Genomic DNA, 27,492 nt, shown 5'->3' with positions numbered 1-27,492 from the left:
AGTGTGTGACTGCTGGTCACAGAGCCACAGATGAGAGCTAGGGGATAGGTGGACATCAAAGGTGATGAGCAACTTTCAAAAAAGCTTTTCAAGCCCTCCCAGATACCCGTATGACCCTAAGTCAACTGTAGAATGGTAGATTGATTATTCCCTGTCTCTGGAATTTGGTTTTCTTCTTTGCAAAAAGAAGAAGCTAGTCTGAATGACCCCAAGTGAGAACTAGCAATTTTGGAGATCAGAGAAATATTTTCCTAAATGCCCTTTGAATAAGTATTATGCCCTAAAATAACTTTTTATGACAAAAAGGTAGCTGAGAATTGAAAGACACTGGGGTAGAAAGTACTTTGGAGTAGGAAGGAGCAGCCCAGGGACCTGTTGGAGCTAACCTGATTGTAAAATATTTATTATGAGTATTTATACAGAAATTAACAAGCAAAAACCAACAAAAGGAATGAATCTGAGCTTGACCTATTGTTTTACTAATTTTCTAAACTTAAGAAAGTGATGGGGAAAATAGTATTCATACAGATTAAATTAAAAGTGTATCCTGCATATATCTCCATTCTCACCTCCAAAGTAGTAATTAAACATTTACCAGCACATCTTTGTCTGGAGTCCTAGCTCTGATTCAAACCACATAACTACTAAAACCTCAATTTCCTCACCTATAAACTGGGAATAATAACATTTACAGTAACTGCCTTGCAAAATTGTGGAGAAGAAATGCTCTTTACAAATATTAGTTTATCATAGAAATGGAATATAATTTTGTTTTTTACCCACATGTTGCCCAGTATTGCTTTTTTGTTGTTTCTCACACCTGCCACTTCTCCTCCTGTCTCCAGTCTCTGGAATGCAATCTTTGCACGCTCTGGCTTCCATATCTGGAATGCAAATCTTCCTATCTCCTCCTAAAGCCCTTTATATCCTTCAAAACCCAAACCATGTGGCACCTTCTCCATAAAGCCTTGCCTGCTCCTTCAGATATTAGTGCTTATTTTTTTGTGTTTATTTTGCATACATTCAGTTTTGGACATGTTTGTTTTTCCCCACTGAATTCAAGAAAGAATATACATTTATTAAATGCTTACTCTATTCTAAGCATTGTGCTAAGTACTTTACAAATGGTATCTCATTTGATCCTCACAACAACCTTAAGATAAGTAGCTGCTATTATGAACCCCATTTTACAGAAGAGGAAACTGAGTGATTGTCCACAGTCACACAGCCAATGAGTTTCTGAGGTCAGATTTGAACTCAGTTCTTATCCCAAACATATTCTTTTATGCACTGAACCATGTAATTATTGGACAGTTCCTAAGTAAATACTTATTATCAGCTTGACTGCTTTTAATCAGCAAATAGAAAATTATTTTCTTTAATACCTAGCACCGATACAGTGCTTTAAATTTTGGAAAACATTTTCATGTCAGATTATATTTTATTTAAGATGCCATTGTGAATTTTACATAGGAAAAATAAAGCCCATCCTTTGGAAGGGTAAATCTTGTGTATCATTTCATAGTATGGTGTAAAGAACTTGAAGTTAGGAAAGTGGGGTTCACATCTGGGCTCTTGTATTGACAAGATCACTCAACTTTTCAGCCTCTTTCCCCACAATCATCCCCCAAATAATTTGGTTTGTAGTTCACACAAGATATAAATTTCCCTCTATACCAACTTTATTTCTTTAAAATGAAAATCTCAAAATTTGCCCTAGTTACTTTACAGGGAAACTGTGAGCAAAACTTTGTAAATCTTAGAGCAACTACCAATATAATTTAATATTATTTAGCACCTGAATTTCATTATTAAGGCTCATACATAGTTTTCAAATTCAACTCAATGAACCAACATGTACTTAGCTTCATCCTCTGGGTGCCTCTTCAGATACAGAAATGAAAAAAAAATTGCCGTGGTCTCTGTCTTCAAGACACTTAACAACTTGTCCAGTTCAATCCTCTCCTACCCCTGGTTGAACATTCCTTAGTCAAATGTTCCTTCTTTCCCAGCTGGTTCCTCTCGGAGCTCATTGGTATCAACACCCAGGATTTCTGCAGTTTCTCAGTCTCTTTTCCAGACCTCTCTGAAGGCACTACCACCACTGGCTCTGTTCCAGGCATTGTGTAAACTGTAGAATTCTTTTCCAGGTTCATGTTCTCCAGCCTGGGCACAGAATTCCCTGAACCAGCTCTTCCCTTCGGCTGACAAAGTTAGTCAACTTTGGATGGCAAAAGAATTCTTAGGAGCCAGTCACCTTCCTGGATCCCTTCATGATGGCCACAAGAATTTAATTGTCCAAAGGACATAGGTACATTTCTAATAATCAATAATCAGTTTGCCCTTAGGCAAGTGAGTATGAGAGACTGGAAATAAGATACAGGATAGTTTACACAATAAAATGGTAAGTTTCTGTTCTGACATTAGCTGTGTGATCTTGAGTATATAACATCCTTTCTAAGTCTCATAAAATAGAGAATAATAATTCTTTTATTATCTCCTTAAAGGGTTAAATTGAACAGCATTTAGCACAGTACCTGGCGCAGAGTAGGTACTTAGTAATTGTTTATTGATTGGTTGAAAGTGATATCAACTTTAAACTCATTATTATGATTATTCCCTAGTAATATCTTTAGTCATTTTCTAATCTGAGCAGACAACCTTTTATGTCATTGTTTTGGTTCCCCAGGAGATAGGTCATACAGTATACTATTACTGACATTTATTTAACCAGGGCAACAACAGCAGCAGCTTCAACAGCAACAACAAATCTCCAGCTGAATGAATTAAGTTGGTTCTGCCCCTATTTGGCTGCCAGAAACGGAGCCTCATCCAAGTGTCTGCTAGCAGAAATAGCCATTCATCATTTCAGAGGCAGTGGCCAGGTAACTTTCCCCCATGCAATTCAATCCACAAATTTAATAAGCATCTGCTGTCCATTTTGGTACCCATGTGTGTATAATTAGTCAGTCACTAAACATTAATTAAGGTGTACGATGTACTAAATGCTGGGGATGCACACACATAACACACACATGACACTTAGAGAGTTTATAATCTAATGGGGGAAGACAATACACAAAAGGAAACTGAAAAGATGGAGGGAAAGGTACTAATAAGAGGAAAGATTTTCCCCGATGGAGAAATCCAAAAGAATAGAGCTGGATGGAAAATTATCTTTCTAATGTTCCTATTTATCTTGAATTAACTGGCTATGAAACCTTTTTAGGGCAAGTAACTCAATTGCTTCAACCTTCATTTTCCTCCTCTTTCAAGTGGAAATGTTACCTACCCTCCCTAATTCATAGAGGAGTTTAGAGGTTCAAATGTGGTAAAAATGAATGTTTTATGGATATAGGCTATTAGTCTTCCATCCAGGAAACAGGGAAAGAGATAAGCTAGCCTCCCACTTCTAAGGTCCTTGTCACTCCCTCCTAAAAAAGAAAAATATGCTGCCCCTATTAGTAATATAGTTATGGGAAGTTATCTCTTCCTATAACAATGCAAAAAGTTACATATTTGGAGTTTTTTCCTCATTTATAAAATAAGGAAGTTGGACCAGATGGTACTTCTTAAGACATCTCTAGCTCTAAATCTAGGATTTTAGGTCTCCCTATGAGAAGCACTCTAGACATCTCATGGCTTTAGGAAAGATAACTTCACCTTCCTTAGCCTCCCTTTATTACCTACATAGCTATTAAAATATACTGGCAGTTCCAAGGATCCACTGTGCAACTGGAGGAGCTGACTGACTCCTGCACTTTCCCCCTGGCCTTCTGGATTGCTAGCATCTAGAGAGCCTTCAGGTAGAATTTGAGCTTTAATTTTAAATTTAACTATAGGGGTGCATGTGTGTGTGTGTGTGTGTGTGTGTGTGTGTGTGTGTGTGTGTGCATTTATTGGTGAGGCAGATGCCTAGGGTCACATAGGGTCCTACAGCTAGCAAGTGTAATGTGTCTGAAGCCAAATTTGAACTCAGGTCTTCTGACTTCAGGACTGCTGACCAGTGCTCTATCCACTGCATCATCTAGCTACATTGTGTATGTGTATTTAAAATGAAAAACTCAACAGAAACTGTGGAATATGATTGTAATGGAATACTATGATACAATAAGAAATGATGAGCAGGATGATTTCAGAAAAAAACTTGGAAAGACTTATATGAACTGATGCAACATGAAGTGAGCAGATCCAGGAGAACATTGTATACTTTAAGAGCAATATTGTTCGGTGAAAAACTGTGAATGACTTAAGTATTCTTAGCAATGCAAATATCGGAGATAATACCAAAGAAGTATTGATAAAGCATGCTATCTGCCTCCAGAGAAGGAACTGATATTGTTTGAATACAAATAGAAGCATGCTATTTGCCTTTTCTTTCCTTCATTCTAATATGGAAATGATTTACATGACTGCATATCTTATATTTGCATAACTTATATTGCATAACAGTGATTGTTACTGTCTCAGGAAAAGGGAAGGGAGAGAGAATTTGGAAATCAAAAACTTTAAAATATTTTAAAATTGTTTTTAAACATGTAATTGGGGGAAAATAAGTTCTATATATTATATCTATGTAAATATAATATCTATTTGGTTTCATTTATGTGTATGCATGTATTGTACACATATATACATATATGTGCATACATATATATATATATGGTTGTTTGAAATTACAATTTATGACTATGTCAACCCTTTTAAGTATTTAACTGATTAATATTAGTTTCAAGAAACTAATCACTGGTGTGATCCTGAATGAAGACACAGACAAAAAAAGTTTCAGGATTGGCAAAGCAAAGGGGGTTTGTGAACTGTACCATGAGAAGGCTGATTCACACTTGGGAAAATCTGGGATGTACCAAAATATCACTGAGATATCTGGAGACTCTGGGATATGAAGGATGATTTATTCTTCCTCAGCTATACACAATCATTCTACATAAAACAGTAAATTCCCATTCTATATAAAACAGCTAAGCAAAAACATCTTAGCCCCTAAGACATGGCTGATATTCTCTGTTCTTCAATCTTGTCAGCCTCTGGGAGGAAATAAGGTGGTAAAGCAGTAGACAGGAGTGTACAATAGAGGAAGATGGCCTCTGGAAGTGAGGGATCACATCAATAGGATCCTCACCTTGGGCAAAGCAGGTAGTGAAATGGTGGGTTAGAAGACCTCCATCTTGTGGAAATCTATATGTCAACTATTCTTAGAAATTGTGGCAAAGTCCCCAGTTGCCTTTTCCTAGGCTTTTGAACCTAAGGCTTATGGATGACTTTTTTTATGTAGCATTATGGGAGGGCTGCACATGGATAAACATTAATAAATAAATCAGAACTATAATGAAGGAGCAGTACCACCTCCTTGGTAGAGTCATGGAGGTCATAGGGAATTTTGCTTTCACTTTTCTACCATGTGTCCTTTTATTCTATTTTTTTCTTTTCTTTCCTATATAATCTATATAATCCAAGATAAACGGAAGAGTTTAAATGGAACTTTACCTCAAAGGCTTCAAATTCATTTTATCACTCCTAAAATTTAAGAGGTTTCTGAAGTATGTGTTTATTTTCAGATAAATATTTTTATTATTACTATTACTATTTCTTTTATTTTTCTTTCTCTTACCTTTAAATGTTGTGGTGTTCAATCATTTTTTAGTCATATCTGGCTCTTTGTGACCCCATTTGGGTTGTCTTGATAGAAATGCTGGAGTTTGCCATTTCCTTCTCCTATTTATTTTACTGGTGAAGAAACTGAGGCAAACATGGTTAGATGGCTCTCCCAGGGTCACACATCTAGCCAGTGCTAAGATCAGATTTGAATTTAGAAAGATGAGTCCTCCTGATTCCAAATCAGCACTCCAGATTCTGACCTTCCCTTTAAATAAACATTAATATAATTTGAATTTTAGTCATTTTGAAATACTCATTGATAGAAGAATTCATCTGGATACATAAATGATCTATTTTGTCAATAAACTGATATTCAGGTGAGCTATTTTAAACTGATCCACCAGTGGAATAGGATCCAGTTTTAAACAAAGGTGATTTGTACAAAAATAAATTCAATCCCTTTGACAATGTGAGGGTAAGGAGACAGAGAGAGGAAAGAGGATGGGGCCATCTCCCCACAAAAGGGGCCTCAAAAGGTCTTGGTTTGGTTCCACTTAAACTTTAGGAACATTCTCCTTTTCAGCTTGAGTGAAGGTAAAATTGTCCTGGCAGCTGGCATTTTCCATAATTGGTATTGACCAATTGACCAAGACCAGAGGGCTGAGATTGACCCCTGAGCACTGCTGATTTGGGTGAAATTGAACAACTCCGATTTGACCACGAAAGCAGCTGAAACACAAACAGCCCCAAAGTGAAACATTTTGCAATGAACACAAGACACAGATTCCCCAGCATGCCAGTTTGGGAGCCAATCCAGAGCCAATCCATGTGCCCAGCTGCTGATGGACACTTCCCAAACCACCGCTGGTCGGGTCCGTTTCCATCTCTAAGAGACATCCGATACACTTCTCCTCACATCCCTGGCACGCCCCCCACCCCCCGATCTTGTTAGTGGTCACGGAATGCTGACTTGGTGATTCGGCTGTCACCCAAGCCTCCTTATGCTCCAGGGATAGACTTCTTGGGCATGAATATTAGGCATAAATGGAAGGGATAGGAGATGAATGAATGTGCTTAAACCAGGAAAACCTTAAATCATAAATTCCAAGGTTTACGAATGATTTTTTATGTGGCATTATGGGACGGCTGCACACAGATAAACATTAATAAATAAATCATAACTATGATGAAGGAGAGGTACTATCTCCCTGGGGGAGTCTTGGCTCATGCTGATTATGGAGGTCATAGGGAATTTTGCTTTCACTTTTCTACCTTAAGTGTCCTTTTAATTTTTTTCTTTTCTTTTCCTCTATTTTCTTGTCTTTTTATCAATCTGTCATTTTATTTGTTCAGGAAAGTGCCCAGAAGCAGGAATTACTCATATTGATGCTGATTAGATATCATCCTTTCTGTGATTTATAGTCTTAGAGAATATCCAAAGAGAGATTAAGTGATTCGCCCAGGTTTGCATAACCAGAATTCAGCAGAGTCAGGAAAGAAACTCAGGTCCTTTTGTTTCAAAGGCAAGCTTTCTATTTACATTGTAATGTTATATATCTGGATACTCACATATTGACATGAATATATAAATATATGTATATAATGGGAGGGGAGTAAAAAACAGACCTTTGGACTGTCTGCTTCAGGTAAAGCACACATTATGGAGTACCTGTAGGAATTTTACTGTCAATGATTATCCTAGTGATATTTTTTCCACTTCCTCACTCCCTTCCGTAATATTTCAATTTATCTGACATAAACACAAACAAAATGTTCAGATCCCAGAAATAAATCTCTTCAAAGTAAAAAAAAACATTTATAATTTTAACTATTTCAGATAGAAATCTTTCCACAAAATGTTTTTATAATAATAATAATTTTAATAATTCACATTTATATAGGATTTTAAGCTTTGTAAAGCACTTTAAAACAAGTATTTTAGTGCCTTCTATGTGCCAGGTACTGTATGTTTCAAAAAATTGCAAAAGACAGCCCCTGCCCTCAAAAAGCTCACATTCTGATGGGGAGACAACAAGTTAACAACTATGAATAAACGAGTTATAAATAGGGTAGGAAATGATTAAAAGATTCCAGGCACTAGGACTAACGGAGATAGGGAAAGGATTCCAATAAAAGAAGGGATTTTAGTTGTAACTGGAAAGAAGCCAGGGAGATCAGTATTTGGAGTAGAGAAGAAAGAGCATTCAACATATGGGAGATCACTAGAGAAAATGGGAGATGGACAATCTTGTTCATGGGACAACTAAGAAGCTAATATCACTTGGTGACATTCTGGGGGAAAATGTAAAGAAGATGGGAAGATAGAAGGGGGGCTGGGTTATGAAGGGGTTTGAATGCCAAACAGAAAATTTTGTATTTGTTCCTAGAGGCAATGGAGTTCACTGAATGGGTGGGTGGTAACATGGTTATTGGACTTAAGCTTTTGGCAAATCACTTAAAATGGAAAATAAATTGGAGTGAAGGGATATTTATTGGGATAGATATTAGAATATTTGAGACAAACAGCCATCATCAGGCTATTAGAACAGTCTAAGATCCCTAGTATGAGGGCAAAAGTTATAATTCTAATGGATCCTACTAAAAAAAAACTATTAAGTAGGTACTATTATTATCCCCTTTCACAGATAAGAAAACTGAGAATAAAAATATTAAGCCAGGGTCACACATCTAAAATAGTGTGAGGTGGAATTCAAACTCAGATCTTTTATAGTACTCTAATTCTCCTTATGTAAACCAGAACCATTCAAGAATTTTATTTCACTTTTGCCTTGGAGCCATGACTGATTTAAGTATCCAAGATGTCGTGCAGAATATTTAGAAGATATAAAAAAGTATCTATATTGACTCTCACTTATCAAAAGAAATTACCCAAGGAGTTCTTCTAGGTAAGATTGTACCCCACTGTCTGTAAATTACTTTGCACAAAATAAAAGTCCCTGCCTGATTTCACATTGGATTGAGTTTCTAAATGAGCCAAACATTTATAAAAATGACTCGAATTGTTCAAATAAACTATACCTTTAACAAAGAATCCAGTTTACATTAGCTCTGATTCAAGTAAATGTACGCAATCACAGCCCTAGTCCTTTGAAAAGCACTTTGCTCAGGAGAGACTGGCCCTCCCTACCCTCTGAATTCTATTTTAATGAGAAAACACTGGAAAAGGGAATTTGAATGCTTTATATCCACAGATCTGTTCATACTACCAGATGTCATACAGTTAGCCTGATATAGGCCAAATATGAAATTTGCTTTAAATAGACTCATGTTTCAATCTTAACATGTCAAAGCCAGAACTCTTAGAACTTAGAATGTCAGAGCTAGAAGGGTCCCCAAAACCTAGAATGACAGAACTAAAAGGACGCTTTCAACATAGAATGTCAGAGTCAGGACTCCTAGAATATAGAATGTCAGAACTAGGAGGTCTTAGAACATCAAAAATTAAATACTTTAAGAAAAAGACTCTAAGCAATAGTATATAAGACTGGAAATAATGACTATTTGAAAGAAGGCCTTTAGAACATAAGTTATATATCTGCAAGGGTCCTTGAGTTCAGAGCACTAAAATGAGAAGAATCTTTAGAACATAATGTATCAGAGTTGGGGATAATTTTTAAATATAGATAACTAGAATTAGAATATCAGAGTGCAAAGGAACCATATGCTCTAACTTTAGTGTTTGCAAAACACTGAACAAGCCTGTTGATGTCTCCAAATGAGAACTTTATGGATGAATAGAGAATAGAACCAAGAAATATGGAGGCCTTCTCCATCATCCATACAGCCAGGCCATCTGTTGACTTTATTTGTACATTTTTCTTTTTTGTTCAGTCATTTCTGTCCAACTCTTCTGACCCCACTTGGAGTTTTCTTGCCAAAGATACTAGAATGGTCTGCCATTTCCTTCTCCAGTTCCTTTTACAGTTGAAGAACTGAAGCAAACAAGGTTAAGCAACTTTCCCAGTGTCACACAACTAGCAAATACCAGAGGTATAATTTGAACTTGGATTCAGACTTCAGGCTGGACACTCTTCTATTGTCCCACCTAGCTGCCCTATATTTTGTTCCATTGTTCAAACAATAAATCACTTTGCTTTGTAATCTCCAAGGCATAGTTGTCTATTTTCGCTATCCTAGAATTCCCCACACAAAATGGAACATGTATATTTGAGTATTCACATGTGTTTGATTTAGACATTCTGCACAGGCAAGTCATGTATTCAGAGACTCTCTGAGTCACTGGTTCATCCTTTAGTGATGTTCATCTCTAACAAATCCTCCAAGTCTTTTTTCCTACTCAAGAGGTGACTCAAGGCATAAGACTCTGGCTACTTCCTGAGGGGAAAATAATTGGTACTCCTTAATCTGACCAAGTATTTCCTAATTCTGCACATGACTTTGCACGAAGCATCTTCCTCTCATCACTCATCAGTTGAAGAGGCCCAAGGTGGGTGCATTAATCTCCCACTCAGCCAGGGACTTACTTGATGGCCTTGGGTGAACCAGTTAGCATTGAGGGGAACAAAAAGAAAAATGAACCAAAAAAACTCTAGTTTCCTCATCGTTAGAAGAGAAAAGCAAACACATAATGAGTCTTTGGCCTGGACTATGCAAACCAAGTGAAGTTAAAGTTTGAACTAAGGTAAACAGACCACCCTGCTATTCTCTGGTCCCTGACACATCTGTCCCTTGGCAACATTTTTCATGGCTGGTCATTGTCAAATCTTTGCATGTGGCAAGGAAGGGGGAGCCCAGAAGGAACCAGCACCAACAGTAATTCCCTTGCTGCTTCACATTCCCCCAACATTTTATGTAAAAGGTCTAGGGTCTTCGAGAGGCAGCATTACTTGCTGGAAAGAGACCTGGATTCAAGGCGGAAAATCCAGGCTTGAGGCTGAGCTTTAATTCTTCCTGACTGTTCAAAAATTACTTTACTTTTCTGCAAAACAGGAATAATAATACTTTAATTTCATTAATCAAATATTTTAATTTAACGTAGTGAGATGTCCCGAGTTCAAATCTGGTCTCAGACACTTAACACCTCCTAGCTGTGTGACCCTGGGCAAGTCACTTAACCCCAGCCTCAGGAAAAATAAAAATAAAAATAAAGTAGTGAGGTGACTTAGTAGATAGAGTACTTGGCCTGAAGCTAGGAAAAGTGAAGTTCAAATCCATCTTCAGAAATGTACTAATTGTGCAACTCTGGGAAATTCTTTTAACCTCTGAAGAAGGTTAATGGCAAATGAGTCCAGTATCTTAGCCAAGAAAAATAGATTCTTACATCATTACTTTAATACTGACTGAAAGAGTTGTGAGGAAATCATTTTGTAAACTTAAAGCATTATGGGAATATATGAAATTATTATTATCCTTATCCTATTCTCCATAAAGAAATTTGAATCAACAACATCAATGACAACAATAATAATGGCTGAGAGTTATATAACACTTTCCAGATCACAAAATACTCTCCATAGGTCTTCCTCATGTGGATCTTGCCATAATTATGTGAGGTACTCAGGGAAAATATTATCATCTCCATTTTATAGTTGGGGTAACTGAGGTACATAGAGGTGTCAGTTTGAACCCAGGACTCTTTCTAAATCTTTTCTACCATAGCTGCTTTCTTGGCTATCAACTGTTGGCCATTTTATTTATTATTTATTCTTATTCATCTCTTTGAGGCCTTATTATATAGTTATTATTTTAGGAATCATTTCAAAGAGTAGGAAGATCCTGTTTCTGTTTCATTTTAATTTTGAGGATTTTTTTTTGCCACTTTAACTTCACTTTTCTAGAAAAGAAAAAGTTGGGAAGGGAGCGGGGAAGACTTTGGAAAGTCCCAATGGAAGGGACCCCAAAACGGAAGTAATAAAACGAGAAGGCATGACATCAGGAAGAGCCAACATTGTTAATAGATTAGAACATCTTTTCCAGTAAGCAAGGCCTCTAGGCCTTCAACAATAAAGGTCAGGGGAGGTGACGTTTTAGAAAACTGGAAATTGAGTGTGGTTGGGTGTTATCTTCCCCAAATTTCTTTCTTTTAAAATGTTTGCAAACAAGTTCACAAGATTGGAACAGTGAATGTACTACTGGAGATAATTTTAGCTTAGCCCCAAAATGGCCTCAAGGTTTGTGTTTTAAAAGGGGATAGAGAATCTAAAAAAATAGTCATAATGCAGCAAATGTACCTGAATTTGGAGGCTGACATTGTTATCCTAAACATTAAGTTTTAAAGGTATTTTATACTTAATACCTATATGCCTCTCTTAAAAATCAACATAAGTTATAAAGATAAAATAAGAATATTTTAAGTGCTTTGCAAACCTTAAAACTAATATTAATGCAAGTTCTTATTATGATGAGAACAAAATAGGAACATGAAAATCAAATAGTAGTACAATATGAATATATGAAAGATATCACAAATATATGGTTAATTGACAAATGAACATATGTTAAATGCTCTGTATTCTGTAATTCAGAACTAAAGTGGGCCAGGAAGACTTCATATAATTCTACTTCATGTAGTACTTCATGTATTAGGTAGGACTTATGTTAGGTCTTCAAGGATGGATACAATTAATATTTTCCTTTATCCATAAAGGGCAAACAACAAATAAAAAAAAATTCAGCAAACAACAACAAAAGAAAATCAACATAAAAATGAATAGTATTTTTATAGCATTCTTTACTTTAAAGAGCATTCTGTATTCCTGACCTAAGGCGTTAGATTCATTATCCCCATTTTAAAGATGAAGAAAATAAACTCAGAGCTTTTCATTGTCTTTCCCAGGGACATCCAGTTAGTACACAATGGAGTCATGAGAATAGGAATGTCTGAGCCTGGATTGACTTTTACAAGATGAACTTGGCTTAATTTAAGAGAGAAAGCAACAACCAATCATTTATTCATTAGCAAACATCTATTAATTAGTTTCTTTGGCTAATACATGATGCTAAGTTCTGACTCTACTTGACTCACAGAGTTTACATTCTAGTAGAGTAAGATCATCTCATCCTTTTCCTTCCCCCTTACTAATATACGTCTATTAAATTAAAGTCTGGGCAATGCTTGTCCATGACTTTCTAGAATTGCTTCATAGCAGAACTACCTAATAACGTATTGGGGAGTTTCCTTTGCTTCTTTTCAGAGGATCGTACAGATGTCATAACTGGAAGGGACCTTAGTGGGTCAGATAATCCAATGCCCTAATTGCATAACTGAAGTAACTGAGTCTCAGAGATGTTGAATAGCTTTTCCAAAGTTGAATGGGCCAGACATCTGATACCAAATCCATGACACTTTCAGCCCAGTGCTGCCTTCTGTGTATCACTCCATCTGGGGATTTATGAGCCCACATTCTGCCTACCTTCTTTTTCCAATAGCGGTTTTAGTCTTTTTTTACTCCATTTGGCAAAGATACTGAAGTAGATGGCATTTCTTTCTCAAGTTCATTTTACACATGAGGAAACACAAGCAAACAGGATTAAATAACTTGCCTAGAATTACACAACTAATAAGTGTCTGAGGCTGGATTTGAACTCACAAAGATGAAACTTCCTAACTCTTTGTGCACTATGGTCCCACTCATATGGATTTGAACTCACAAAGATGAAACTTCCTGACTCTTTGTGCACTATGGTCCCACTCAGCTGCCCCGTTTCTCAGCATCCATTGTCTTCTGGGATGAGTTTGATTTCATGTATTTTTTGCAAGTCATCCTTGATAACATGCTATATTGGACTTGCATTGGCCATGAGTCTTTCCACTGTCTTTTGCTTTGCTGGCAATTGTGATTCAAGACCATCTGATCCAACTCCATTATTTTACAGATGAAGTAATTGAGGCTCAAGAAGGATTTGTTTTGTCTTATCTCCTGATCTACCTCCTTGACTTCCATCAATTCCCAACTAAAAGGGCATCTCTACAAGAAACCTATGTCAGTCCTCCTTAATGACAGTGCCTTCTCTGTAAAGTATCTCTAATTTATCCTGTCTAGATCTTGTTTATAAATTATTGCTTGCCCATTATCTCTGACATTAGGCCTTGAGGAAGGGATAGTTTTTGGTGGATTTTGCATGAGTGTGTATGTAAGGTCTGTATGTGTTTCTGTGTGCTTGTATTTATTTGTTTGCTTTCTTTTGTATCCTATAATTTAGAACAGTGTCTGGCACATAGTAGGTTCTTAATAAATGTTTGTTGACTATCTAAATTCAATGAGAATGAGAATCCGAACTCAGGGCTTCTAGCTTTAAAGCTCATTATCAAAAGAGATAATTTCTAACTTGCTTTGTAATTCTTCAAGTATTACTGTTGTTATTTTTCTGTTGTCTTTTTATTCTATGATGCTGCCTCTAAGATGCCAAAGAGGAGGCTCCAAGAAATCAGAGTTATATCGTGTCAAGGCATGAGATCAGAGGTCTAGTTGAAAGATTTTGGTTAGAGAGTGATTGGCAGGAAAATGGTCTGGGTGACCCTTTCAGGTCTGCATAGAACTGGACAGTTTATTCAATGATCCCACACTCTGCCTTAATGTCCATGGCATTACTATCAATTCTCCCTCAATAATATTCTGTGTTTGCAAATCTGGGAACATCACATGATTTCAGGTCCCTGCCACATTTTTTTTTTCTTTTGTTGTTTGTTTGTTTGTTTGTTTGTTTTTGTGTGATGGAGCAGGTGAGGCTGGAATCTCCCAATGGATAGGTACTGGAGAATAAAGAGTTAATAGCAGAGAAGCAGCTCATGCAGAGAAGAGAAGGAAGAGACCAGTGGTCTGACTGCTTAGCTCTGGCCGGCTCCCATAGCTGCTGACAGGAGCAAAGAGAGCTGGAGATGGCCCAGAGTTTTCCACTGCCAGACAGAAAAGGACTTAAACATGGAGGAGAGTGATATGTTGCCAAGGAATATACACAGTATGAGGAAGGGGGTTGCTGAAAAGCATGATGTCTTAGAGAAAACACAAATGAACATGGATCAGAGTGATGCATGAGTAATTTCATTAATGATTCCTAATACAGAGTAAGAGCAAAATGGCAATTCTTAAATAACGCCAGATCCAACAAAAGCCAAGCGTGCAAATGGAAAGCCCTTATGTTTACAAATAATGAGAAGTGGACAGCAAGGGGACACCAAAGTAGATAGAGCACCTGGCCTGAAGACAGAAAGGCTGAGTCAGGAAGGTTCAGTTTCCTGAGTTCAAGTCTGATATTGTGGGACTCTGGGCAAGTCACTTTACCCCGTCTGCCTCAGCTTCCCCATTTGTAAAATGTCCTGGAGAGAAAATGGTCAACCACTCCAGTAAATAACTCTACCAAGAAACTCCAAATGGGGTCATGAAGAATAGAAAACAACTGAACAAAAATAACAAAAATAGAGAACTGACCGCAAAACTAGGAAGACCAGGTTTGAAGTCTCTCCTTTGATGTATACTAGATGTGAAACCCTGGGCAAGTCAAATTACTTCTCTATGGTTGTAGCACTTGCCTCAGATGAAATTAGAATAGACACCTACTTGTATTACTAGAGGGGATTTTTTTGTCTTCCTTTCCCCATACTGATGAAATGATACATCTAGTAACTGGTACTTAATAATCTTTTAAAATTCAGAGCTCATTGAAGTTCTGCAGCCATTCCAGTGACACTATTGCACCCATTTTATAAATGAGGAAACTAACACTCATTTATTAAGAAAATATAGTTAAGACATGTCACAGACTAGTGCCAAAGGTCAGGTGCAGTATTCTTTCCATTGTGCTAAGCTACATTGATGAAGTCTTTTCCTTACAAGCACTCAGTGGGAATGGGAGCTGTTATGTGGCTCTTTGTGATCCCTTTTGGGATTTTCTTGTTGAAGATACTGAGGTGGTTTTTTTCCATTTCTATTTCCTTCTCAAATGATTGCATGTGACAGGCAACAAGGATAAGTGACTTATTCAGGATCACACAGCTAGAAAGTATATGAGGCCATATTTGAACTTAGCTCTTCCTGACTCTGAGCCTGCATTCTACCCATTGTGTGGGGGAAGACAAAGAAATCCTCCCTAGGATTATAGTTGAGAAAAAAGGCTTAGTGATTGGAAATGATTCACTCAGGCTCACATGGGGTGGAGCTGAGATTCAAACCCAGATTTTCCATTTCCATCCACTTCAATGATCTTTTTTCCACTGTGTTTCGCTATCAGAGAAAAATTAGGGAATGCTCAGTGCTTTGAAGGTTCAAAATTCTTCTAAGTCTTTTATGAATGCATATGGGTGAGGCTTTCATTTTTTTTAATCTGTGGGGAAATTGCTAATATTTCATGAGATTGTGGTTAAACCAAGAACTTAATCCTTAGCCAAGTACATCACATTAAAGACTTGCATAGAATTCTGGGCAAATTTAATTCTTGAGCACAAACTCTATTTCCTAGCAGATTTAAGGCTATGTCTATACAATAACAGAAACTCCTGCTAGGGGTGTCATGTAAACAAAGTATCTGGATGATGGAATTAATTTTTTTTCATTTACATATCTTAAGGCTTTGGACATAGCCTTTAAAAAGTGATGTCATGGAAAAAAATAAACATTGACCTAGAAGTGAGGGGCCCGGGCTTCAGATCTTGGCGCTGCTAATTAGTACTGTTTAGGCAAGTAATGGGTATCTATGTTGTATAGTTAGAGCACAGCATGGAGACAGGAGTACTTGAGCTGAAATCTGGCCTCTAGCTTTGTGATTCTGGACAAGTCACTTTACTCTGTGAAAAGAACTAGAGAAGGAAATAGCAAATTACTCCAGCATCTTACCCAAGCAAATCCCAAATGGAGTCACAAAAAGTTGGACAGGACTTAAATACCTGAACAACAACAAAGGCAAGTAACATTTTATCTCTGGTCCTCAGTTTCCCCTTCTGTAAAATGATAGGAGTTGTAAAAGTTTTGCAGGTTACAAAACCAAATCCATTTACATGACCATCATTCATAAGATGGATTTTATGTGGCAAATAAAAATGGATGAAACTTATTGAATTTATTTTTGATTATGCCAAATGAGAGGGAAGCAGCCTGGAAGTCACATTTTATGAAAGAAAACTAAGATGACTTGCTCACAGTCACACAAATTATTAGTGGGGAAGCACAGTCTCTAGTTCAGGCCTTCTTGAAGCTGTTAGTTGTATGATTGTGGATAAGTAATTTCACCTTTCTAAATCTCAATTTTGCTCTCTTTAAAATGAATAATCAACTATTTTGGATGCTATACAAAATAGGAACACAGGATTTAGAGTTATGTGGTCAATCTCTCTTTTTCACATGGAATGAAATATAGATGGGTAGTGACTGGCCAAAAATCACCTGGGCAATTAATATTAGACTTAGAATTCACTCTTCTCTTATGAAACAGTTCTCTACCAATGAAGTAAACATCAATTAAACATCTATTGTCAAAGGAATACAGTGCTAGGTCTAGGACCAGAGCTAAAGCTGAAAGATAAAATCTGTCCTCAAAAAGATTCTTCTCTGGTAAGAGAATAAAACATCCACATAGATTTTTATTATAATAGCTACCATACAGGGAGAGATTTGGGATTCACAAAGCACTCTATGAGTATTATTTTAGTTGGTCCTCACAACAACCCCAGCAGGTAGTTATTAGATTAATAACTCTAACCTTAATTTCTTATTGGGCAGCTGGTTGGAACAGTGATGAGATTGCTAGGCAACTGATCTTTGTGAATTCAAATTCAGCCTCAGCTACTTTCTAACCGTGTGATCCTAGGCAAGTTACCTAACTCTGTTTGCCTCAGTTTCCTCATCTATAAAATGGAGCTGGAGATTGAAATGGCAAACCACTACCCATACCTTTGTCAAGAAAATCCCAAATGGGGTAATAAAGAATGGGCCACAATGAAGTAACTGAACCATCACAACAACATTTTCTTATTATCCCCATTTTACAGATGAGGAAACTAAGAAAGACAGAAGTTTAATATTTTCCCAGGGTCACACAGGTAATCCGTGATGGAGATTGGATTTGAACTCAAGTCTTTGTGACTCCATGTTCTATTAGCCACTGCTTCATTGTAGCTAATATGTTTAAAACAATGTAAAATGCTACTATAACTATATAATATCATCACAGTTACTAAGCTGCCATAATCAGTTTCTATATCATTCCTAAACTGGTGGATGGAAAAAACAGTCTAAGGGACAAGAAAAAGGAAAAAAATGTTTTAAAATATCATATCAGCCATCATGAGGGATAGCCATAATATGAAGAAAAGTACATTGAACCACCAACTTGGAGATGAAGGTTCCAATCCATGTCTATCCCTAGCGAATGGTACATCCATGGATAGTTAGTCCTCTGAGCCTCAGTTTCCTCATCTATAAAAATCAGGGGGTCGGATTAGATGTCTTCAAATATGCTAGCTCTACTTTAATGTTCTCAAGTCCCTTCCAGCTCCCACATTCTATGGTTTCCTGTCAGCAATTTTCTTCCTCTCTTCCCCACTAAAGTGCCTTACTCCCCAGAGGAAAAGCCCGAGCATCCCTGAGTGACACAGCTGCATCTATTTTAGTTTTATGCAGAACCCCAGAGGCCTCTCTCTGCTGAGATTGTTTGTGCCAAAAAGTTTTATAAATATTAGGAAATACTAACCGATTCCACGTGGATAAATTAGTACTTCCTCTCCTTTTTATACAATGCATTAAACAACTCGTTATCATAGATATGGCAATATGTGGGGCAGGAATACATTTTTAGATGCTTGCATCATTGATAGAACACGGCGGAGGCCTCTGCTAAGGCTTTTAGTTATACTGGGTGGTTTGGGGCTTTGTCACATAATCTCCCTTGGCTGAGGTTTTGTTTTTCCCATAAACAGAATCACCTTCTGTCTTTTGCAAAAGCCTGAGAATATTACAGATTTGAATTACACTCTGCCATAAAATGTGGATAATCACATACATCCCATCGACTTATTGAGCTGGCTGGAGGAAAGGACTTCCCAGAAGTGGGAGACAATCAGGAAAGCCCTCTCTTTGGAGTTCACAGACTATGGTGACTACTTGGTAACAAGAACAATACTTAGAAGAACTGATTTTTACATTGGGCTTGACGGTTGGCAAAGCATATCATCTTGTTTGAGCCCCACAATGATGTGGTGAGTATGGAGAAATGAAGTGATTTGCCCAAGATCACAGACAATAAATGCCTGGGGGGGATTTAAAACATATTTCCCTAGAGTAGTCTATATTTCTAATTACAACATAAGTCCTATCTGTGTGGCCTAGAGAAAGAATGACTAGGTACCTCCTGTGAGCCTTTCAAGTTCTCATGTCTAATGTTTATTCTTTATTTTTTTAGTCACACTCATTTTATTTCATTTTAAAAGCTTTTTTTTATTGAACTAAATACAAAATGAGAAAAAAAATCAGAATAGAAAAAGAAAGCCAGAAAAAGAAAATAAAAAATGTAACAAAATAAAGCATTGTTATGTACCCAGCAAAATATCAGGGAGTACTCAAAATATATAACAATAAATTTCCATTTTGAGAAAACATATATAATAAAAAAAGAAGAAAATATATTCACTTTTTCTTTGCTTCCTTATAGGTTCTCCTTTGATCTCTGCTACACAGTTTTTAACTTCTTTTTCTCCCTTTTCATCTCCCCCTATTTCCCTCCCCAGTATTTATTCTTTACAAAGATTCTGCTTTTGAATTTCCTTTTCCAATGGTGTGAGGAAACACAGAAACAGAGATACAGACACAGAAACAGAGTCAAACAGATAGAAACAAAGAGAAGAAGAGAGTCAGAGAAACAGAGTTGGAGAAATAAATCAAGTTTTGGTCACTGAAAATAAAATTCAAAATGATGTAACATACACAAAACATGTATTTATACATACAAACACACATAAACATACACATACATATATATGAACCAGAGGTTTACATAAAATGAATATTATATTTGAATAGATAATATAATATATAATTGTATATACATTTATATGTGCATACTTATACATACATATACATATACACATACATACACACATATCCCCTCTGGATCATGATGAGATAAAGCAGGATTGTGTTTGGGAAAATTCAATGGTCGAAACTTTACCCTAACATCAATGCCCATCTCATTACAATCTTTTTTTTTAGAAGAATAAATTAATTTTATTTTTTCTCTCTCTATCTCTGTCTTTATTTTTAACTTAATTTTTCTTTTTTTTTTTAATTAAAGCTTTTTTATTTTCAAAACACATGCATGGATAATTCTTCAACATTAACCCTTGCAAAACCTTGTGTTCCAATTTTTCCCTTCTTTCCCCCACTCCTTCCCATAGATGGCAAGTAGTCCAATATGTGGTAAACATGATAGAAATATATGTTAAATCCAATATATGCATATATGTTTATTCAATTATCTTGCTACATAAGAAAAATTAAATCGAACCCAAAAAAATGAGAAAGAAAATACAATTCAAGCAAACAACAACAGAAAGAGTGAAAATGCTATGTTGTGATCCACACTTAGTTCCCACAGTCCTCTCTCTGGGTGAAGATGGCTCTCTTCATCACAAGATCAATGGAACTGGTTTGAATCATCTCATTGTTGAAAAGAGCCATGTCCATCAGAATTGATCGTCCAATAACCTTATTGTTGCCATGTACAATTATCTTCTGGTTCTGTTCACTTGACTTAGCATCAGTTCATGTAAGTCTCTTCAGGCCTCTCTGAAATCATCCTGCTGGTTTTTTTCTTACAGAACAATAATATTCCATAACATTCCTGTACCGTCACTTATTCAGTCATTCTCCAGTTGATGGGCATCCACTGAGTTTCCAATTTCTTGCCACTACACAAAGGGCTGCCACAAACATTTTTTTCATATGTAGGTCCCTTTCCCTTCTTTAAGATCTCTTTGAGATACAGACCCAGTAGAGATAATGCTGGATCAAAGGGTATGCACAGTTTGATAACTCCTTAGGCATAGTTCCAAATTGCTCTCCAGAATGGTTGGATCCATTCACAATTCCATCAACAATGTATCAGCATCCCAGTTTTCCCACATCCCCTCCAACATTTCTTATTATCTTGACAGGTGTATAGTGGTCTCCCAGCATCCCATTACTATCAATATTCTCCCAGCAATGTTCTGGGATTGCAAATCTGGGAGTGACACAAGTTTAGAAAATAATCAACATAACAAATAGGCAATAGAGAGCTGCATGGTAAGCATACATCACAATAACTCATAAATAAGAAGAGACACCAATGCAATAGCTGAGTGAATGTATAACTAGGGAGAGTTGATTTGTCAGTTAGAATGATAAACAACCCAGGGACATCACAAATGTCACATTGGTATGCTTCAATATTTCAGGATTTTGTGATTTATGTCAATGTGGATGGTCCCTTCCACCAAAACAGCCTAATACCTCAATACTTTGCTAAATATTTTTTTTATAAAATCATAAAGTAGAAACCTCAAGAATTATCTAGGCCTATGTTTTTATTTAACAGGTGAATCCAAAGCTTAGAGGGAGGTTAAGCCATTTGCCCAAATCTGCACAGATCATAAGCATTCAGGTCTCTTAATGGCAGTCATGGAGATTTTTCCATAATGTCACACTGTTGCTGTCTTGGTGGTAAGATTCCCCAGAGTTAGCAGTCATACTTCTGAGATAACAGAAATAAAGTCCATCAACAAATCTCTATTCAGAACCTTTCCTGCTCTGTAGATCCTATTGTGGGTCTTCTAGGTGATGCAACAGATAAAGTTCTTGGCCTGGAGTCAGGAAGACTCACTTTTCTGAGTTCAAACTTGGCCTCAGACACTTACTAGCTGGGCAAGCCACTTAATGCTATCTCAGTTTCTTCATCTGTAAAATGAGATAAAGAAGGGAATGGTAAATCTTTGCCAAAAAAAAAAAAAAAAAAAAAAAAGATCACCAGAGTAAAATACATCAATGAAGTCTATAATAGAAGATTGCACTCTGTTGACATAGCTTTGGAGATCAAAAGTCACTTTTAGGTAATACAGGTTGAAATGCTGTGAAGGGATAATCAGCCTCAACAGTAGGGGAGCATTCATTCCAGTGAGATGACAGAGATATCCAATTATCAGGAATCATGGAGTTTTAGAACTGTAATAAAAAGTAAAGATCATCCAATCAATGAAGGATTTATTAAATGCCTACTTTGTGCCAGACAGTGAACTAACTGTGGGGATATAAAGATAATGAAACTAGTTCCCACCCTCAGGCAGCTTATATTTTTTCAAGGAAGCAACAAGTACCTTTATAAATATATAGAAAATATCTGCAAGGTAATTTCAGAGGAGAAGGAATAAGAACTAGAAGAGATCAGGAGAATGAAGCTTCTTAAAAGCAGTGCTGGAGCTGAGCTTGAAAAGAAATGAAATTATAAAAAATGAGGTGCTTTATAAAATGCAATATCTTTTAGTCAACCAACCAACTGAGGTTCTGAGGGAGAACAATGATTTGTTCAAGGCCATACAACTGGTTCATGTCAGAATCTAAGGTAGAACAGAAATTTCCTCCATTCCATTAGTTTTCTTATCCAATATTTCCCCAATATTTCCTGGTATTTTACAGAGGTGTTACATGTTCAACTCCCAAAAGTGAAAACATTGCCAAATGTTAGATCAAAACTGCTGTGTTTGCATGGGAACCTGTTAGCAAATAAAGTTAGAGGCAGGGAGGGGAAAGATGATTTTAATGGATCAATGTCAAGCCTGGCTAAGGCTGAAATCCAATGACTTACTTACCTTACTTGTGGTCAGGAAAAATAACAGCATTACTCATTGAAATCTAAAGAACCTTCCTTAACCTGCAATCTTTTTGGCTTAAAGATCACTAATGTTATTTATATTCATGTAAAGAATGGCTTAAGTACCTGGATAAATTACAGAATAGTTCAGAAAACTCTCAAAAACAGTTATTGTTATTATTGCCATTCTGATAGCAACCAATTCTGCTGTCAGGACTCCTCAAGGGAAAAAAGAATGATGACTTCATTGCTTTCATCCACTGCACAGTTTCTTTGATGATAATGGTATTTGCCAGCCTGCCAACTGAACCAATGACCATTGGTAAAAAATGTGTGTGTGTGTGTGTGTGTGTGTGTGTGTGTGTGTGTGTGTGGTGTTGCAGAGAAGGAATGAGAAAAAAATAATGGCTTTCTATATTCTCCACAGAGCCACGGATTGATAGATTGTTAGAACTAGAAAAGATTTTAGCACATACATGACTATCCAAATTGGAAGGGGCTTTGGAAGCCACCAATAAGCATATATTCAATACCTACTATATTCCTGAGCTAAAAACTGAGGATACGGGGGAAAATGGTTCTTCCCTCAAGGACTTTATATTCTATTGGAGTTGAAGCAACATGTTATTTAAAATGTTATATATATATATATATATATATATATATATATATATATATATATATATATATATATATATATATATATACATATATACATATATATGTATATATATATACAAAAAAACTGAATCTATGCAAAGCAATTTGTATGTTTTGCATAAGCAACAATAGAGATAGACATAGACTTACTATAGAATGTGACATCTGAGTTCAATATTGAAGGAAAGATTGGCTGGTTTTGTAATCTGAGGATTTAAGTCCAAATTTGTCTCTTTCACTTGTTTCCTGTAAGACTTTGGACAAGATACTTAAAAACCTATTTAGACTTCATTTTTCCTATCTATGAAATGAGGGTCAAGATGAAGTACATGGCTTCTAAAGTCCCTCCCAGATCTAAATCTGACTATCAATGCTGAAATGAGCTAGTGAACTAGAATGCTAGAACTGGATTTGATCTTAGAACACAGAATATCAAAATTGAAAGGGACTATCGAACACAGTTCAAAGTTGAAGGAACCTTAGAACACTGAATATTAAAACCTAGAATATTTGAATATAAAAGACCATTAAAATCATCTAATTAAATCACTTTCCCCATTTTACAGATAAGAAAACTTCATTGAAGAAAGAAGAATAATAGATTCACATAGCATATAAATGAAATTAAATCTACCTCCCTCAGGTTAATGATATTGATCTGGGGATGCTTCACAAATAGTTTATTTCAATAATTTTTTAGATGTCAGATTTTAATCAAGATCAGTAACTGACCATGAATGAAAAAGAAGAGGACATATTTTGGAAATCCAAGAAATCCAAACTTGCAGGAGAGGAGACGAAAGGAATTAAATTAACCCTAAAACCCTAAATGGAGCAACATAAGACAAGAACATTCCAATTCAAGATGTTCATCTACAAATTTATATTTTTTAAATTAAGGCTTACGTTAGCCAAGTCAGATTTCTGTTTGAAGTGCATACTTTCTCAGAAAGTCTGATAGGCTGCTCTGAATCTCTCTACAAATAATCTTGGCACTCTCTACACCAACACCAATTCACCACTCAAGGGTGACACATCTGGTTTTCTGCCTTATGCCTCTATGATGTATAAATGTGACCTACTTACAGAGGAATGGAGTTGTTGAGACTGTATCTGATTCTGCTGAACAGATTTGACTGATCTCAAAGATGCATCTCTTCACAACCTCAAATTATTTTGCAGTTGGTCAGGATTTTTTGGCTTCCTGCCAAGCAGGCTATCAATCACTTCACTGCATGATCTATCTGATTGGATTGTCAAGATAGAACCAAACTTTGAAGAATGGTTCTTCAAGAATATATGACCAACACTGTGGAAAGACCCTGGAGACAGAAACTCTGACAGCTCTCCTCCTCTGCAGGGCTTGTTTTATGACTTTGGACAAGTCTCATCATGTCTCTGTCTATATTCTATTGCCTATAAAAAAGGGATAATGACAACTACCCATAAGGTGAGTGTTAGGATCAAAGTGTTTGTAGAAGCACTTTAGGCATGGAACACTATACCAATGAACAGTCAATATTTGTTCAGATCATCAGTATAGTGGAAAACTGGATCTGAGTCAGAAAACATTAGGTTTTGAATTCTCCCTCTAATACTAGCTTTTTGATCACTGGCTAGTCAATTACTCTCTTTGAATCTTGTGTCTTCTCTGTGAAATCAGAAGTAAGAGAGTTTAGAGTAATGGTACAGATTTGTAATCCCTGCTACTGGGGAGGCTGAGCTCTGGAGGTCTAAACTGAAGTAGAACAAAGCTAATAAGTACTTGCAATAAATTTGCCATCAGTAGAATGATCCCGAGGGATCAGGATGCCACCAGGCTGCTTGGTCCAGCCCAGATCATAATTGGAACAGGTCAAAGTTTCCATGTTGATCTATATTGTTATTAATCAAATAAGAGCAATCAATTTTAATGATATAATTTAATTGATTATAAACATCAATTGTAATAATATTGTTGAGAGAATCAAATATGATCAATTGATTTATTAACTGGTGTAAATAAAGTGCATTATACTCTTTAAATATCGGTATAAATGTTATCTCCTATTATTCTCTTAGTCCTCAATAATAGTTAATTTCTAAATATCTCTCTAATGCTAAAATTCTATGACTCTAATAAAATGCTTTTAAGTTCATGTGTATGCTATAGCAACGTTTAAATGACTTCAATAGCTCAATTCTGGTATTCTCTCTAGTTAAAGTCACAGCCTATTTGTGCCTGTTAATCCTCCCCAGCATGGTAGCTGCCCATTGGTGAATCCCTCAGTTTAGTCACCTGACCAGCCCGCCTGCCTTTTAGCTCATATTCCTCCATGTTGATAGTATTCATGCCACTTTTTCAGTATAATTATTTGGTAACACGCCATAGCCTACTCACTTTATCTCTTGAGTTGCTCTTTGGGTACATGATTTTAATTTTTTCAGATTTTGCGGTTTTTCATGCTTCATAACCACACATGGCAAGCCACAAGGCATTAAAACAATTCACCTTAAAAGGCAGAATTGTATATTAGCTAACACAACATCTAGAAAGACATGAATTCAAACTGTACCTCTAACACATGTGGCCAGCATGATCCTAAGTTGTTTCACCTCTCAGTGCCAAAGACAGCTCTTTCAAAGTAGACAGCTGGAGAACAGGTACCAATCTGCTTTGCATAAACAAAGAGAATTTTGTCATCAGATATTCCTACACAAATAAAACCACAGGTCTCTTAATAGCTAATAACAATAACTAGCAAGAGCTTTAAAGTTTGTGAAGAGATTTACAAATGTCTCATTTTATCTACCCCAAGGGTAGGTCCTATTATTATCCCCATTTTACAGATGAGGAAACTGAAACAGAATGTTTGTTTGTTTTACTCAGAAACTCACAAGGTGTCAGAGGATTTGAAGTAAGTAAAGATTTGAATCTGGGACTTCTTGACTTTAGGTCCATCATTCTAACCACTGCACTACCAAATGAATAAACAAAGAAATAAATACAAATTATGGAGAAGAAAGGCTGTTGGGGAAGGGGATACTTGACATCAAATATCTCTGATAAGGGTCTAATAGCAAAGATACATAGGAAATTCAAATACATATATGAGATAAAGAGTCAGTTATTGTGTAAAGCAATTTAGAATTATGTTACTAGGATAATTGTAACTATACTATCCATACCAAGAGATCCCATTTGAAAGCATGTATCCCTAGGAGAGCAAAGATACATATATGTAAAAATATTAATAATGATATTTTTATAGTAGGAAAATATTGGAAACAAATGGAGAATGGTTAAACAATTGTGCATTAATATAATGGAATATTGCACCATAAGCAATGATAAATATGAAGACTACAAGTCCTCTAGCATGAGAGGACTTAGATGAACTGATGAAAAATAAAGTAGGACCAGGGAAAATTAATATACAATGATGACATCTATGTAAATGGAAAGAACAACAATTATTACTTAAGTGAACATTGTAAACATGATAAAAAGAGAAAAGACAAACTTGTCACTCAAAAAGAAATGAGGAAAATATATCTCCCTCTTGCCCCTCTCAATTTTTTTAAACAAAGGTAAGGGACTATGGATGTGGAACATTTACTGTCAAACTAAGTTAATTCTCTCTCTCTCTCTCTCTCTCTCTCTCTCTCTCTCTCTCTCTCTCTCTCTCTCTCTCTCTCTCTCTCTCTGTCTCTCTCTCTCTGTCTTTCTCTCTCTCTCTCTTTGTCTTTCACACATCTTTTTATTGTTTGTTAAAAGACATATATTTTAGTTATATACTTATTTACATGTTCTCCCCACATATATTCTCTCCCTTGCCCCATTCCCTATTAAAATTTGGGCTCTTAAAAGGCAGGAACTGTTATATCTGTACACTTTTATCTCCAGTACCTAGCACAATGCTAGACACAGAAGAGACACTAAATGACAAAATTATTACAGCAGTGTAAAAGAAAAGCAGATGACCACTGTAATTTTAATGACCAAACCTCAACCCAGAGAAGATGCACCTGCCTTCATTTATTTCTTGGATAAGGGTCTGAGGGCATGGAATATTACACATACTTATCAGACTTAGGCAATGGGGTGGATTGTTTTTGCTGAAATGATTTATTTCTCTATTAATCTTTATAAGTAAATTTTGATGGGCAAAGGAGGTATATAATCAAGAAAATGAATGTGGCATAAAAACAAAAGACGTCAATTAAAACAAAAAATAAAAAAAAGAAACCTCAAAATTTTAATTTTTACTTAAAATTTCCTCTCTTTATCCACTCTCCATTTTTGGTTTTGGTTTTTTCATCTAAGCTAATATTATACCATTTATTTTAAATATTCTATTCATTCCTTTCTCCTTTTAAAATGAATGCCAATTTTATTAAATCTCTAGCACAAACAAGAAAATG

Source organism: Sminthopsis crassicaudata, chromosome 2 (assembly GCF_048593235.1).
Source record: "Sminthopsis crassicaudata isolate SCR6 chromosome 2, ASM4859323v1, whole genome shotgun sequence".
In the NCBI taxonomy this organism is placed as follows: Eukaryota; Metazoa; Chordata; class Mammalia; order Dasyuromorphia; family Dasyuridae; genus Sminthopsis; species Sminthopsis crassicaudata.
The sequence above is the reverse complement of the archived record's forward strand: the minus strand, read 5'-3'. Positions refer to the sequence as shown.